The following is a 15,525-nucleotide window of genomic DNA, read 5'->3' as shown; positions in this document are numbered from 1 at the left end:
TATTACAGAGGTATCAGTAGCAACACCACAGTTAATGCTGTATTGAGATGAGCACTTAAAGCAGGATTAAAATTCTCCCATTTCATCCTTCGGTGATTAAAATTAGACTCCAAATGATGTATCAACTCTTCAAAAGATAAGTACATCCCAGGCAAATTACAGAGGAACATTTGAAAATAATGGCCTATTAAACACTTTCCCCAAGAGCATTAATGTGTTACCATCACCTTAATATCACAAATGTGGTTACTTTTTAGAAATACACCCTGCTCTTAGAAACTTTCAAATTCAAAGTGCTTTCTAGGTAAGTCTTTAACCATTGTAATTAATTTAATTTCTCTTTTTTCACTGGTAGGAGGCAAACAAGATCACGTGCTGAACCTTTAGCTGTGCCTAGGCCATGTAAATGCCTCTGCACTAGTGCCTGGTCACCTCCATAGGTCTGAACGTAATTTTAACTGTAGTCTTGTTTCAGATTGATTATGAAAAGAAAAAAATCGTGTAAACTTGAGAAGTTCTTAGGTGTTCCCAACACTTTTTTACTGAAAGAAAAAAATCATGTAAACCTGAGAAGTTCTTAGATGTTCCCAACAATTCGTTTACTGGAAAACCCAGAAAATTAATGCAATTTCTTAAGAAAAAAAAAAATTCATGTTACGTTGCCTTTACTTAATAATAATAATAATAGTTGATCGTTTTATATTGCCTTCCTCAAGTACCTGTTCATCTCTCAAATGAGGGATGTCCTGAGATGGCTGCACGTGTGCACAGCAGGGCTGTGATAGCCCATTGAGAGCTTCATGTAGCCATAACAGACTAGAGCAATTGCAATTCACCTCAGCCACCAGGTCATATATTTCCTGTGAACCAAATATCACAATATTTTGAAAATAAGTTCTGACATATTTTTTTAAAAATAATAAAATGCAGTACTCCACAATAATATTTAAATTGTTTAACTAGTTACAGAGTTTTTCTGTTTCAGATTATGGTATCTATTGCATTGTGGTAAAGTAAAGAAGGAAGGAAAACTGGATAGAAATCAAGTTTTTACATCAACAACATTCACATAAATTAGAGGCATTGAATAGATCATTGTGAATAACTTAAGCAAATCTACTGTGCTGGTATAATAGGTACAAATAACTCCAGGTATTTTTTTAAACTCTTTTGTGTCATATAGCAGAAAACCTTTTCCTTCAGAAAAACAATATTAGTTTTATCAATTTACTGTGAATCACGTTTTAATGTGATTATAATTTCCATCCACAGATACCCACATACCTTATTATATTTACAGCCCCTGGTGGTCTAGTGGTAAAGGCGCCGCGCTTTCACCGCGGAGACCCGGGTTCGATTCCTGGTCAGGGCCACTCCCGGGCAGGTGGAGCTCGTTAGCCCTTAAAGGCAACCCACCTACGTCCTGAGGACCTCGCTGCCACCGTCCAAGCTCGCTTGGCCCCGGCAGATGAACCTTAGGATTAAAGGGTGGGCTCAGTTCTGCGCACACTGTGTCTCACCTAAAAAATCCAATGCGCAGGCTGGAAGGTGTAAAGACCTTCCCCGGATCTTCGCTCGCGAAGACTGGCCATTATTATTATTATTATTATTATATTTAAGTGTACCACATTTGTAATATTGAATTTGCACTGCCCTTTATGTTGAAGCCCTATGGCATTTGCCAAAAATATTTTAAAAATTATACCAAAGTAATTTATTCATGCAAAATTGATAGGATCTTATCTAGCTGAGTTGCCAGTGGTTCCCTGAATATAAATCCTAAGTGGAGCTATGCTGTGCAAATTGAGATTTTAATCTCCCTACTTTCTTTTAACAGCTTACTATGACTATACTGTTTGTTGAAACCTCAATGAGTTTCTCTCTGGTGTTGTGCAAGATTGCATAATAAAGTCTTCATAGTAGCATTTTACTCTTTAACATATGAACTTTTATCATATAATGCAATAATTATTTTCCAGAATGTGTTGCCTTGCATGTGAACATTTTATTGACTTTTATATTGTTCTTTTGTAGTGAAATAAATTTTATTCAGTTTAGACACACTTACAGTGTGTCAGGGTAAAAGTTCCCAGTAGAATTCACAAAAGCCCAACCTAAATATTTGCAAGACCACAGTAAGGCCACATTAGGAAGAGAAAGATGGTGGAAAAGATGGCTGAGAAGAGTCACTGCAGATTCTGATTTTTAAGTTCTGAATCTATAAGAACTCCAGTTATTTAAAAATATTTGCCTGATGCCTCTGCTGGGCAAGCCCATAAACAGGATTGCAAAAGCTAACTGGTAGACAACTGACTGCTGTGAGATTCAGTTTTTTGTTTTGCATGATGAGTCATAAATTAAGCTTTGTACTTCTCACAGTGGTCTCATACATGACTTTCCCTAGAAAACAGTTCTGGTTCAAGACCTAAAGAAAAATTACATAATCTGAAAGACTATTTTATGCACTTTATTTAATTTGTAATCAATTTGTGACCTGCAGAAGTACTTGGATCATCTCTTTCTCTGAGATAAAGTTCTCTGAGTAAACCTTAATTGGAAATCTTGCCATGCCATTCTTTCTAAGGTTTTTCAAATTTTTCACCCTGTTGTTGGTCTGCTTAAACTTTCCATTATTCCAAGGCAGGAACAAAGCCTAGTTTTAAACAACCAAACATCAAGGCATATAAGGGTGGACTTGACTTGAACGTTAGTCTAAAGGGACCCCAAAGTGTATTTCCTATAGCTGTTCCTCAACAGGCATGCTGACTCTGATGAGTCATTCATGAATCTTTACAATACCCCAGTCTTCCTCCCAGTTTATTCAAATGCCACTGATTTTGAGTACAGTAAAAAAACTCCACTCTGAAATACTAATATGGATTGGACTTACACGATAACTAAAGCACTTAACCATTAGAAAATTTAAAAAAAAAAAATAAATAAAAAAAAGGTTTTGGTTTCTTTTTGCTGCTTTCAGGCGTTCCTGCTGCCAAAAATCAAATGGCACTGCTGGAAATCATACAACGCTCCATAGAGATGGCAGGCTTTTCTTTTTTAAATTTCATTTAGAGAGAAATAATTGTGGAGGCTGTTCTGCTTTCTAAAAATAGAAAACTGCAAAACAAATTAATTTTACATTTGCATTTTATAGCCTCTTCACTGAAGTATTTTCCTTCAAAATACGTGAATTCAAGAAATTTGCTATTCATTTTGCAAAACCACCAAATATGCAATACATATTATCTAAAAGCCTCTACTTTATTTTATAGCTTCATGTTTCTTCTTCAAAATGTTTTACATTAAATACATGACAGAATTGTCACCTTATTTTGCAGTTTATGATATAAACAAGGTCACTGTATAATTCAGAGCATAAAAACCTTTTTTGATGGGGAAAAAATGGAGTGTTAGTGCCACACTGTAAAGTTAATTGGACCACTGGGAAAAGATATTTCAGGTAAGTAGCTACAGTAGATATTTTTTTTGCCACCACGTATAGATATTTTCCTCTGAATCCATCAGTTTGCTTGTATTTTCTCTAAGAGAGTAATTTAAATTATGCATAGAGCTTCTCTAACATATTTTATACTACATGCAATCTTCATCAAGGTGGTCTTGCTGTGAAATGAATTTCACTGCAAAAGGCTGTTTACATGGAGTTGTTTTCTGGACCTGTTCTTCTCAGCACAGATCCCTTGAATCTTTGTTTTCAATATTCTGGACAGGATAACTGCTATAGCATACTGACATGTGCTTTGCACTTATTCTAAGCAGAGGCACAGAAGTTACAACCAGGTCAAACAATTACGGAGTGATTGTTCCTCATGTATTTCTTTCAGTAGTAACAGAGTTCCACTTCAGGCAGAATTATTGATTATTGGTCAGGTCTTCTGGTAAAGTTGAAAACCAAGGAAGAATTAATTCAGTAAGAAGACAGGAGACAAAACCCTTACCAGGGATGATTTCTCCATGGATAAATAGTGGTGTTCTATGATGGAGTGACTGAAACAGTTGACAAGGGAAGACTGACTGATGTCATCTACCTAGACTTCTGCAAAGCCTTTAACATAGTCCCATATGACATCCAGGAGCCCCTGGTGGTCTAGGGGTAAAGGCGCCGCGCTATCACCGCCGAGACCCAGGTTCGAATCCCGGTCAGGGCCACTCCCGGGCAGGTGGGGCTCGTTAGCCCTTAAAGGCAACCCACCTACGTCCTAAGGACCTCGCTGCCACCGTCCAAGCTCGCTTGGCCCCGGCAGATGAACCTTAGGATTAAAGGGTGGGCTCAGTTCCGCGCACACTGTGTCTCACCTAAAAAATCCAATGCGCAGGCTGGAAGGTGTAAAGACCTTCCCCGGATCTTCGCTCGCGAAGACTGGCCATTATTTTATATGACATCCATATCTCTAAATTGGAGAGAAATGGATTTGAAGGATGGAATATTTATGAGATAAGGAACTGGCTGGCTGGATGCAGCCAGGCAGTTGTGGTCAGCGGCTCTGTGTCCCGGTGGAGGCTGCTGACAAGTCATGTGCCTCAGCACTCTGTCTTGGAACCAATGCTCTTTAATATCCTTCTCAATGACACAGAGAATGAGATTGAGTATACCCTCAGCACGTCTGCAGATGACACAAAGCTAAGCAGTGCAGCTGACACAACAGAAGGAAGGGATGCCTTCCAGAGGGACCTGGACAAGCTTGAGGAGTGGGCCCAACTAAACCCTGTGAGGTTCAACAAGGCCAGGTGCAAGGTGCTGCCCCTGAGTTGGGGCAATCCCAGACATGAGTACAGAGTGGGAGAAGAATTCCCTGGGAGCAGATCTATGGAGAAGGACTTGGTTCTGTTGGACAAAAAGCCAGACATGAGCCAACAGTGTGTGTTTGCAGCCCAGAAAGCTGGTCATATCCTGGGCTGCATCAAAAGCAGCGTGGGCAGCAGGTCAAGGGAGGTGATTCTGTCTCTCCATTCACTCTGGTGAAACCCCACCTGGAGTACTGCATCCAACTCTGGGATCACCAACATAAGAAGGACAGGGACTTTTTGGAGCAAGTGCAGAGGTGGGCCACCAAGATGATTAGAGGGCTGGAGTAGCTCTTTTATGAATACAGGCTGAGAGAGTTGGGGTTGTTCAGCCTAGGGAAGAGAAGGCTCCAGGGAGACCTTATAAAAACCTTCTAGTATCTAAAGAGGGCTTGCAAGAGAGCTGGAGAGAGAATTTTTACAAGGGCATGTATGAGAAGGGCATATATGGAAATGGCTTTAAACTGAAAGATTACATTTAAATTACATGTTGGGAAGAAATTTCTTACTCAGAGGGTGGTGAGGCACTGGAACAGGTTGCCCAGAGAAGTTGTTGGTGCCTCAGCCCTGAAAGTATTCAAGGCCAGGTTGGATGAGGCCCTGGTCTAGTGGAAGATGTCACTGCCCACGCTAGAGGTGTTGGAATTAAATGGTGTTTGAAGGCCCATTTGGAGCCAAACCATTTTATTATTCATTCTAGGATTCTATGACTCTTGTGACTAGGATTACAATTTACAGAAATGAAATCATCAGGTGACTCTGATGCTTATTGTGATGCATATTTAAAACCAGAAATGCTAGTTTAGGCTGGGGACATTTAGTAAAGCTTTATGGTTCCTTTAGATCTACCTGTTGATTTGACCTTAGCCTTTGCTTACTTGCTTCACTTGTTAGCCTCCAGATGTAAATAACTCCTGAAATAATGAAAAAAAGTGCAAGTTTTATGTTTCCAGTAAAGCAAAAGATGGAAATAAGGATAAGAGAATAGGAAGGACTGATTACTCAAAAGGATTTTTTCCCAAAGCACTTCCATACCTCTTTGACAATCACCCATATTTAAGCAGGCTTAAAAATATTTCTATACAAGAAGGTATGCAACTATTTGTACAAATAAAAGTACATGTTATGTATTAAGCATTTCTAATGCTATTGTTTCAATTAGAGTTTTCAGTTATAATGTTGGTATAATGTGAGGTACAATCTGGAATAAAAAGAATGACTGCAAGAGTGAATAGTAAGTTACATTAAAAAGTACTTCCAGCTGACAATGTTTTGCCTTAAGTGACTCCTTGAAAACACAGTGCAAATTAAAGGCCAGCTTGTGTAACAGAGCTTGATACTAGTTGATTGATATTTTTTTAATACAAAAATTCCTGTGTATGAAAGCTCTTATGCAAATGTTTATTTTTAGGCAAACCTAATCACGCATCTTCACAGCCATACAAATTAGAGAGAAAACAAAACATTGTCATAAAGTATAAAGCTTTAATCTACATTCCCTTTTCTACACACATATGGGTAAATCACAAATCATTTTATATAGGACAATCCTTTTTATATGTATGTACAGATAAGAACAGTTTCTTAACATCCTCCCAGATGTTATTCCCCTCTTTGCACAAATGACATCTTTAAACATTAAGACTGGACTGTCAAGCAGTGAAGGTCTGGCTGCATTGCTAGAATCATGATACATGAAACCCACAGATGGGCTGCAAACATCTCCTGCATAAGTAAAATTTATTGTGCACCTTTAAACTTCTCATCTGCATTATAATCATTAATGCATCTTCCCCTCTCTCAATTGTTTTAACAATATCAACCTTTCCGCACATGCTCAGAAGCATCCTATTCCCCAGCTATTTGGCTTTTTGTATCACAAATGTTGATTTCACCACCACCACCTCTTCACATTATTGTGAGATCTAGGACAGGCATCACTCAGTGCTGAGCCTGACAGAAACAGAGGATCTTGGATCCTGCTGAGTGAAAAAGGTTTCTTTATGCCACAGGAAGGGAGTAACTGACAGCCTCATGATAGGATTCACTACAGGAGGTAAGCACAAAGCAGAGGAGTTACTTCTTGCTAGGTATACTAGTCTGCTAATTTTGATAATATAACATTTTGGCACATAAAGAAAGAACCTCAAAGGTGAAACAAATATTTTCAAGATTACTGGAAAATATATTTGTGGAACTATTTGATTATTAATATTACATTCACGTAAGGAAAATTCAACATTAGTCCCTTGCTGTCACAAAACATCAGGCACCTCGAAATTGGGGGATAGAGAAAGAAAATATCACATTTTATATTTGATGGCAAGTAAAATGAATAGGTAAGGTACTTTTGACCTTATTACCTTTAGAAGGATGTCACTGGTGTCATTCAGTAGAGTCCAACTACTACAGGCTTACATTGCAGCCTTTAGCAAATTCTGCCCTTCATCAGTTCTTCACATTGAAAATCCTTCTCTCATAGCTTTCTTTAATTTTTCCATGTAATTTGCAAAGTATTTAGGGCTGGGATAGTGCCCTTATAAGCATGTGCATACAGTGCTGACCACTGCCAGATTCTGGGCTATAGCAGACATAGTAGTAATACTGTGATTATGACTTATCACACTCCTTTCATCCATGAACAGTCTTACAAATAACTTAAAATTCTCTCTGTTTTTAATAACTATTGTTTATTATGACAAATACGGGAAGACACTTTTAACTTGGTAACAGTCTCTTGAGACTTAAAAAAACACTAAAACCTCAAAAGGTACAATTAAATGTTGGTTTTATCTTAAATGATAAGAACACAGGTAGAGAATTATGAGAAATGGAGCACTCCTTTTACATCTCCCGCTGTCAAACTTTTAAATTTTTTTTTATTATTATTATTTAGGGAATATAGATGAGAACTCTTACGACACTAAGAATGGAATGCCTATTAAATGATATGTCTATGAAAAGAAAGCCTAGCTAAAAAAGAGTGGTACTAAAACAGATGTTCTATAACATGAAATTTTTTAAAAGTAAAGATTATTTTCTCGCTCTGTAATTTCCAGTAATGTACAAAATCAATCTACAGGCTTCAGTACTCAATAGGATCGGTAAATTTTACCAAGAACTGGTTTGCAACCGAAAAATAATGTTGGTTAAGGGCGACCCTATTGCTCCTTACCCACAAAGATGATCTATTTCTGCTGATCAAGCTGTGCACAAACTGTTCTGTGCCAGAAAACTAACTCATGCTGTGCCACATAAGTAAATAATAGTGGAAACACCCTCACTCATTAATATTTCAATTTCTCCCTATATTTGCCTTAAAGGAAGGGGGAAAACCCATGTCAGTTCTTGGCTTTTACTGTGTTTTACTATGATGATTTTGCTGTCACTTCACCATTATCAAGAGCATCAGTATTGTAAAAAAGTTCTGCTTATCACATTATGTGTTTCTAAAATCTCTGACCTCTTTTTGCTCTGATTACAGAATAGTTCTGTATCCCTCAGTAGTAATTCTGTATTTACTTTCACTAGGTGTGACTGTGATTTACCTTCCTGGCAGCTCCTAATAGTCTGCTTGGTTGCAATTTTAATTTGAACTATAAATCTTTCTTTAAATAGGTAGTTGTTTAGCTTATGTACTCAACAAGTTGTTGTGGGGTTTTTTTGTTAATTTATTTGGCTTTGGTTTTGCTCTTGCTTTTGCTTTTTTGGTTTTGTTTTGTTGGGGTTTTTTCCCTTCTTTTTCCTTCCCCTCAAAAAATGAGAAAATCTGGAATATGTTGGCTGCAAATTCTGCAACATAAATAAGACTATTAATTTACTTAACATGTCATGTGTCATATAACTAGACTGGTTATTTTTTCCTGGTTTTCCTTATACTTTTTTTATAACATGTTGCTCTCATGTTTTGGACTGTGGCTATAACCATCTCTCTATGTATATGTTCATGCCACATGTTTATGCTACCTGTATCCGTGAATGGACTAACACAATACACATATCAAACTGTAAAAGCAATGTTTAAACAGCTCTTAACACCTTTGTCTCCCAATTTTCTTTCGATTTGTCTGTCCACATTCAACAAAGCTGCTGGTTTATAAAGCATTCAGGTTATAAGGTTTACACTAGCAGTTGTTTGCAAGTATAATCAAAAGCACTGATAAAATAAGCATAATTTAGCATTAGCAAACTTCTAGGAAATTAATCTTAATTTCCTGAAAAAAGTGAATCTTCCCTCCTCCTCCATAGAGTTCTTCAAGAACTCTATCAGCTTTCAGATAGTATCAAAATCCTTCTTCTATAGTTTTAAAGAGACACTGACTTGAACTGAAATTTGACTGGATATTTTATGAAAAGTTTGGAGGCGTCTCACCATTGCATTTATAACAGGGTTGCTGATGCAAATCTGAGTACATGAATCTCATTTAAAAGGCAAAACATTTGTCTGTCCAAAGTTAATTTTATCAGCACGAAAATTAAGGTCAAAAGGAAACTGCCTCCCCTCCTCAAGTCTCAGACTGCCAGAAAATACAATGTTTATAGTGCATTCTCCAGCTGACTAAAGAGCCTTCCCTTATAAATCTCCTATTGTTACCAGAATGCTAACCCTGCAAAATATAAAGCCACACAGATCAGTAACTGTCTGTACTACAATTCATGATGTAGTACAGATCCCCAGATTCCTAATTCTTCTTGTTACCCAAGGCTAAGAAGTAATTTTACAATAATTTTTCTATGTAACTTCTGAGAGTCCAACAAGACTCAATGATCATTTCTCTTTTCATGTAAGAATAATATCTACTGGGGAAATAAACTGGCAGGTTTGGGATTTTAAGATGTAACCTGACTAGAACTTGTGACCTTCTTGTAAAGGATCCTTCTCAAATAAACAATCTCATTGGTTTTATTTATTTCCCATATTTCGTTTTGTCTTCCTGATTATTTATACTTTCTTAGCCAGTTTATTTTGCAATTTATCTACTGATTTTTTGTTTGTTTGTTTGTTTGTATACAATTCCTCCCTTTCCTAGGTTCCATTTACAAGGCAAAACCAATTTTCTAATACTACATACCACACTACATCTTGGTTCAACATTTTGGCTATGACTTTCAAAATTAACCCCCTGCAGAAAAAGAGATTGGTGACTGATGTAAAACATATTTGCAGTAAAACACATAGGACCTGTATAGTCCACTCAAGGATCATCTATCACTCCATCAAAACTCTATAAAGAAATCATAAAGACAAAGTTCATGCCTGTCATCCTCTTACATAAATCTTCATCTCCTGCTAATCTGTTTATAGCTACCAAAATATTTCACACAGGTTAGACCTCAATAATTGAATTTTCCAGGCTATATCCATAAACTAAATAACTGATAACTCATTTAAAATCAAAATGAGTAAATTAAATATTTAATTACAAAACCAGGGCTTTCTTTTCTGCAATAATGAGGAATCATAATATGGATGCCTAGAAATTATCCAGATTACCTCTTAAAGAGATTAACCTGTGTAAGAGGTTACTTTTTAACAGCAGTGTAAGTCTGCTATAGGGAAGAAACCCCCATGCATTTACATTCCTTGTATAAACTTCTTACTCTCAAACCTAGACTGCAAATAGAAGGACAATTGTTATCTTCAAACAAATTGTCTCATACAAAAATCTAAAAAGATGATGACCAGCTGTTGAGACATCAGCTGTAGCAACCAAAGGGTTTCTTCATCGGAAATAGCAGAAGATTGAGTATTATGTTCCATAAAGAAAGATTAGGACCACAAAATGCTCTTAGCAGAAAACTGGGAAAACATCTACTGCAGGTTTAGGGGGCTCATTTTTTCCCTTTTCTCCAGAGAAAGAAAAGAAATAAGGTCTAGGAAACGATGTGCCATTCTGTGTGCATTGAGGTATTCAATGGGATGCTCATAAAAGAACTGGTAAAGAACAACTTGTCCTACGCAGCCAAATAAAAGAGCATAAATAGGCTTGTAGGATGAATCACAGCCATCTGTGCAGGCCAATGTACGTAGAATTAAAAGGAACTATTATAATATCCCATCTTCAATCTAAGGAAAAAAAAGAAAGGAAGTGACCTACTTCAGTTCTCTTCCTAGGTGGATTAAATGGTTTTGTCCTTGAAAAAAAGGGAAAAATCAAGACATTGAAATCAATATTAGACAAATGTTTTTCTGATTTTTTTTAAGATTATGTACAAAGGACCATAATTGTCTCCATCTATATAAGCCTGGATACTTGTAACTTTGACCTAGTCCTTTCAATATACTTTCAGGCAATCTTCCAGCTGCATGTTGCTGCATAACTTTAACCCAAGACTACTTTGGCCAAGGGAAAGTATGAAGGCTTTGGAGAAATATATTATTTATATTATTTTTACACTTATGGTTTTTTAACTATTTCAGGGAGTGAAAATTAGTTTTCATTCATTATTTTTCTTTATCTATGTTAGCCTAAGACAGAATTTTCCATTTCCTTCCAAATCCTTTTCCATTAGAGAAAAAATTGTACAGGCATTTTTTAAATGTAAAATGCTGTTGGATTGTGTGACTATCAGAAGAAAATACCTGATGATAACAAGCAGATCAGAAGTTTGTCAGCTCAGAAGTGAGCTAGGATTTCTTAAGTTCAATCACTTGTTCATAGTTTAAGTTTACCAGCACTAGTTTGGGGCTGGTCTTTCCTGTTCTTCTTCTAATAAAGATCCTCTATTTCAACCTCTTCAATGCTCTGAATCCTCCACATGATGGCATCATAAATATCTGAAACAGCTTTTCTTGACTCTGAGATAAGGTGGAAAACTCGGTGCCAGTGCAATGAGGTGTTGACATCATTGTTACACTACACCTGTACTTCCACAATGTTATATTGGCTAATTGTTAGTTACTAATATTAAAGAAGTTTGAATGTTTCTCTCCAGCCAAGAAGCTGAATATGATCTTTTTCAAGATTCTTGATCTTTGACCAAAATATTTAGTAAGAAAATACATTTCCTCTTCAAAGACAAATAATTCTGTTGTTAATATGAAGATTTTTTTTTCAATACGTGTTATTAGACACAATACCTTTGATGAAATGAACTGTAAGAATAGTTTACAGGTGATGTTGTTATTTGAATTATCCATGAGTACTGTGTTAATTTTTTTTAGGACTGAAAAGTTGCTAAAAAATTTAGTACTCCCTAAACCACTGAAGTCAACTGTAAGCTGACAAACAGCTTTGTACCTATTTCAAGCAATAAGGAAGAGCTACTTATCCTTCTATCTCATAATCAGGAAAACACGACAATATTTATTTGCTATCATGTTGCTTCTGATAGCAAATTCCTGAAAGATTCATGTATTTGCAGAAGGCTCCAAAGAACTTCAGGGAACTTTCTCCATAATGATAGAAGAGGGCAACTTTCACTGAATTCACTCAGTTACTTTCATTTCCTTCAGTCTCCCAAATACAGCCCACTTTTCAAACTTTTCTTAGAGAAGTAAAAGGTGATTAAGTAAAATAATTTTTAAGATGGCACCAGAAAAATGCCATCAGTGGCTTACAGAATTTATATTATGCTAGTCCAATAATGGCTGGCTGCATCAGCAATATAAAGCATGCAATTTACTTTAATGAAATTAGAAATTGGTTTGAAAGAAGTCCAATAGTCTCTTTTAACCCAATGACAGAACATTGGATCTTCAGATGCCCTCTCATCTTAGGATTCAGAAAGAATATTTTGTCTACTCTCTTTCTTCTGGTTTTGCTTGTTTGGGATTTTTGTGGTACCTTCACTGGGTTGTGTGAAATTCCCTGTTGGGAAGATTAGCTTTATTTAGCAACAGTAGATGTTTCAAGAAAGAAGTTACTTATAAAGAAGTTGAATAAAATGTTGATCATACAGTCCTTCAAGCTTACCCACTTGTGTGAACTCCAAAATCAAACTACTTTACCCCCTCTACCAAGGCATAACTCTCCTATTGACTTTAAATCTCAAATCTTATAGCCTTTTATTTTTGTTGAAATATGTATAAGTACCATACAAGCACCTTCCAGGACAAAGAACATTATAATTTTTATCTTCACTGAGCACCATGTCAGCACCAAGAGAAAGGCTCTGTGTATTCAGCTTTTTTCTGAAAACTAACATGCAGTTGTCTTTATCAGAGGAGCTGTTGGAGACTGATGATGAGACATAGCACCATTTCTCCTTCACTTATGATACAATTGAGGACCTGTTTACATAGCCTACAAACACGATCCACTATAATTTCCACCCTGAAAATATTTATGCAGATGTGTAAGAACCACAACTAAACCAAGATCTGACATTTACAGTTTTGTAGAACTGCAATGAGCTCCCTGGTCCCAACCACAATGAGCCCTAGCTCTGTCTCTTTGCTAATAAACTGTACATTTTTTCCTACCGAGAGCCATGTAACGTACTTTCATACTGCTACAAGAAGTTATTCAATTCTATTAGTTGCTTCTTTTGTTTCTGCAGAGCAGTAATCTCTTTAAATGCCTGCTATGATTTGAAATGAGTAAAAGTCAAAATGGAAATAGGATGTTTATTAACTTATTTATTTACATTAACTTAATTTGAAGGCATATAAAGTGTCATTGTCCAACTCAATATAAATGGAATTATCACAATATATCAGTACAGAAAGCATAGTGACTAAAAGTTACTATCAGCAAAAACTGGTCCAGCTTATTCTAAGCTCAGAGGGAATTTGGAACATGAGTTTAAAATAGACTCTTTCAAATACAGTTGGTCTTCAGTGACTTATTTTATTTTTGCTAATGGAACAAGGTTAAAATGACATGATGATAAGGAGTCTCAACTCTTTAATTATGTATCTCCTTTCATTTTAAGCCTCCATTCTACTATAGTTTCTCTTCACTGACATGCAGGCTCTGGCTAGACTGGTGAAAGCAGACTCCATCTGCCGGTATTCATCAGCTGCACATTCACTGCCTGTGCCTGGGCACAGGAAGGCTGGTACCACAGGGATCAGAGAGTGTGGCTCACTTCTGGAAATACAACCTTGTTCTAGTTATGCTAGGTCTTCTCTAGGGACGTCATGGTCCTCCTCCTCCTCCTCCTCTTCCTGCTCCTCCTCCTCACTGGACCTGAAATGTACTCCTTTAGGTTGAAACCTCACAAAAATCCTCCTTGCTGGAGGGTATAAATGAGATCATCAGACATTAAAAATAGAAAGGGTTAAAGCAGTGTTACTTTTATGTAAAATGCAAGCATTTAATTTTATATGTAGTGCAAATTCAACCCTGATTTTGTATTTAAGTAAGTTAGTATATTTCCAAACCATTTTTATTTTATTTTTGAATGTTTTTTATTTATGCATGGACTTCCTCATTTATTAGCAATTACTATGGAAATATTTCCCTTACTAAGTGGCAAATGGCACATTTAACTTGAAAAAAAGGTTAATTCACACACACTTCCATCCTTCCCCTCAAGAAGTTGAAGGAGAGAGGGAGGACAAATGTCTTTACATTCCACATTTTCCATCTCATATTTTGGGTCCCTTGGACCCTACGGGACCAAAACAGTTTCCTAAGTCATCCTTAGGGAAGGTCCTAAGTGTGGGAATGTACAAATACTGGTAAGAGGTAGTGGGAATCAAGTGCTGTATTTTGCATAGACTGGGTTATTCAAGGAAACTTATTTCTAACACAGGACATGAAGCAGCTGAGTGATGGCATGTGGAAATCCTCAGCTTTGTCCCTTCAGGGACTGTGCTGATTTTGACAGGCAACACCATGGAGCAGTTTGTCAAGTCAGTCTGTCAAGGTGTCTCCTAGGATGCGGTTTTAAACTTACATAAATGGGAACAATTGTGACCTAGAAATGGCAAAACGGACTGCTGCCATTCCAGCCAAGACTACTGTAAGCTTGCAATATGTTATTGACATATTAGCTGTTAGAATATATATTTCAATAGTGTATTTCTTGAAGTAATATCTGCTGTCTCACATTTCAGTCCTCGGTTGCAAATGTAATGATCATGGCTTCTCTAGAAATCGATCTCTATCTGAGAAAAACAGAGGAACTAAACACAATGCAACTTTCATTGCAGCTTTCAAGACCTATCTCATTTCTTCACAATACAATGCAATTAGTCAGTTATTAGTGTTTGTCCAAGGATTGTTCCACTCCTTTTTTATCTTCTCCACAGAAAATGCTTTCTTTTCTGTGAATAAAGGAAAGAACAGAAACATGGCCCTTGTGATGTTATTGCTATGGCTCGTGGGAGTTGCAGTTCAGAAAACAGCCACAGAGCTGTGAATGCCAGCTTCCCAGATGAACGAACATCTCTTGATTTACAATGAGTTATGGGAGATACATTGGATTTCAGTCCTAAAATAAAAACCTGAAATAGTTCTATAAGATAACATGAAGATCAGCATAAATACATACATTACATTTTCTTATGTATATTAAACATTATTTTCCCCAATCAGCAAAATTTGCATCTGATTCCATGAAGCTCTGAGGATTTGTTTTGATGATTTGGGTTTCTTTTTTATGCTCATGTTTCCTTTCAAAAAAAAAAAAAAGTTTATCTCTGAATCTACTTTGTCAAATATAACTGTAACATTAATAAAATAAAATATCAGCTCTACTTAAGACACTTCATATTTTATTAAGATTTTTATTCATCCATGTACTTCTAAATATCACAAATCAGAGAAACATAGA

The 15,525-nt window shown here is 36.5% G+C and overlaps 1 protein-coding gene and 1 non-coding gene across 4 annotated transcripts in view; one reads left to right on the top strand and one right to left on the bottom strand.

The window, feature by feature from the left end:
• The window catches only part of IL1RAPL1 (interleukin 1 receptor accessory protein like 1), a 706,285-nt gene that overhangs the window by 363,866 nt on the left and 326,894 nt on the right, over positions 1–15,525 (bottom strand). The gene's annotated exons all lie outside the window — the stretch shown is intronic.
• TRNAE-UUC (transfer RNA glutamic acid (anticodon UUC)) lies at positions 1,300–1,372 on the top strand. The gene has a single exon. It is a non-coding gene; the product is annotated as a tRNA-Glu (tRNA).

This window comes from Myiozetetes cayanensis, unplaced genomic scaffold, assembly GCF_022539395.1.
Source record: "Myiozetetes cayanensis isolate MyiCay16 unplaced genomic scaffold, myiCay2020 scf5-8, whole genome shotgun sequence".
NCBI lineage: Eukaryota > Metazoa > Chordata > Aves > Passeriformes > Tyrannidae > Myiozetetes > Myiozetetes cayanensis.
The sequence above is the reverse complement of the archived record's forward strand: the minus strand, read 5'-3'. Positions and strand labels throughout refer to the sequence as shown.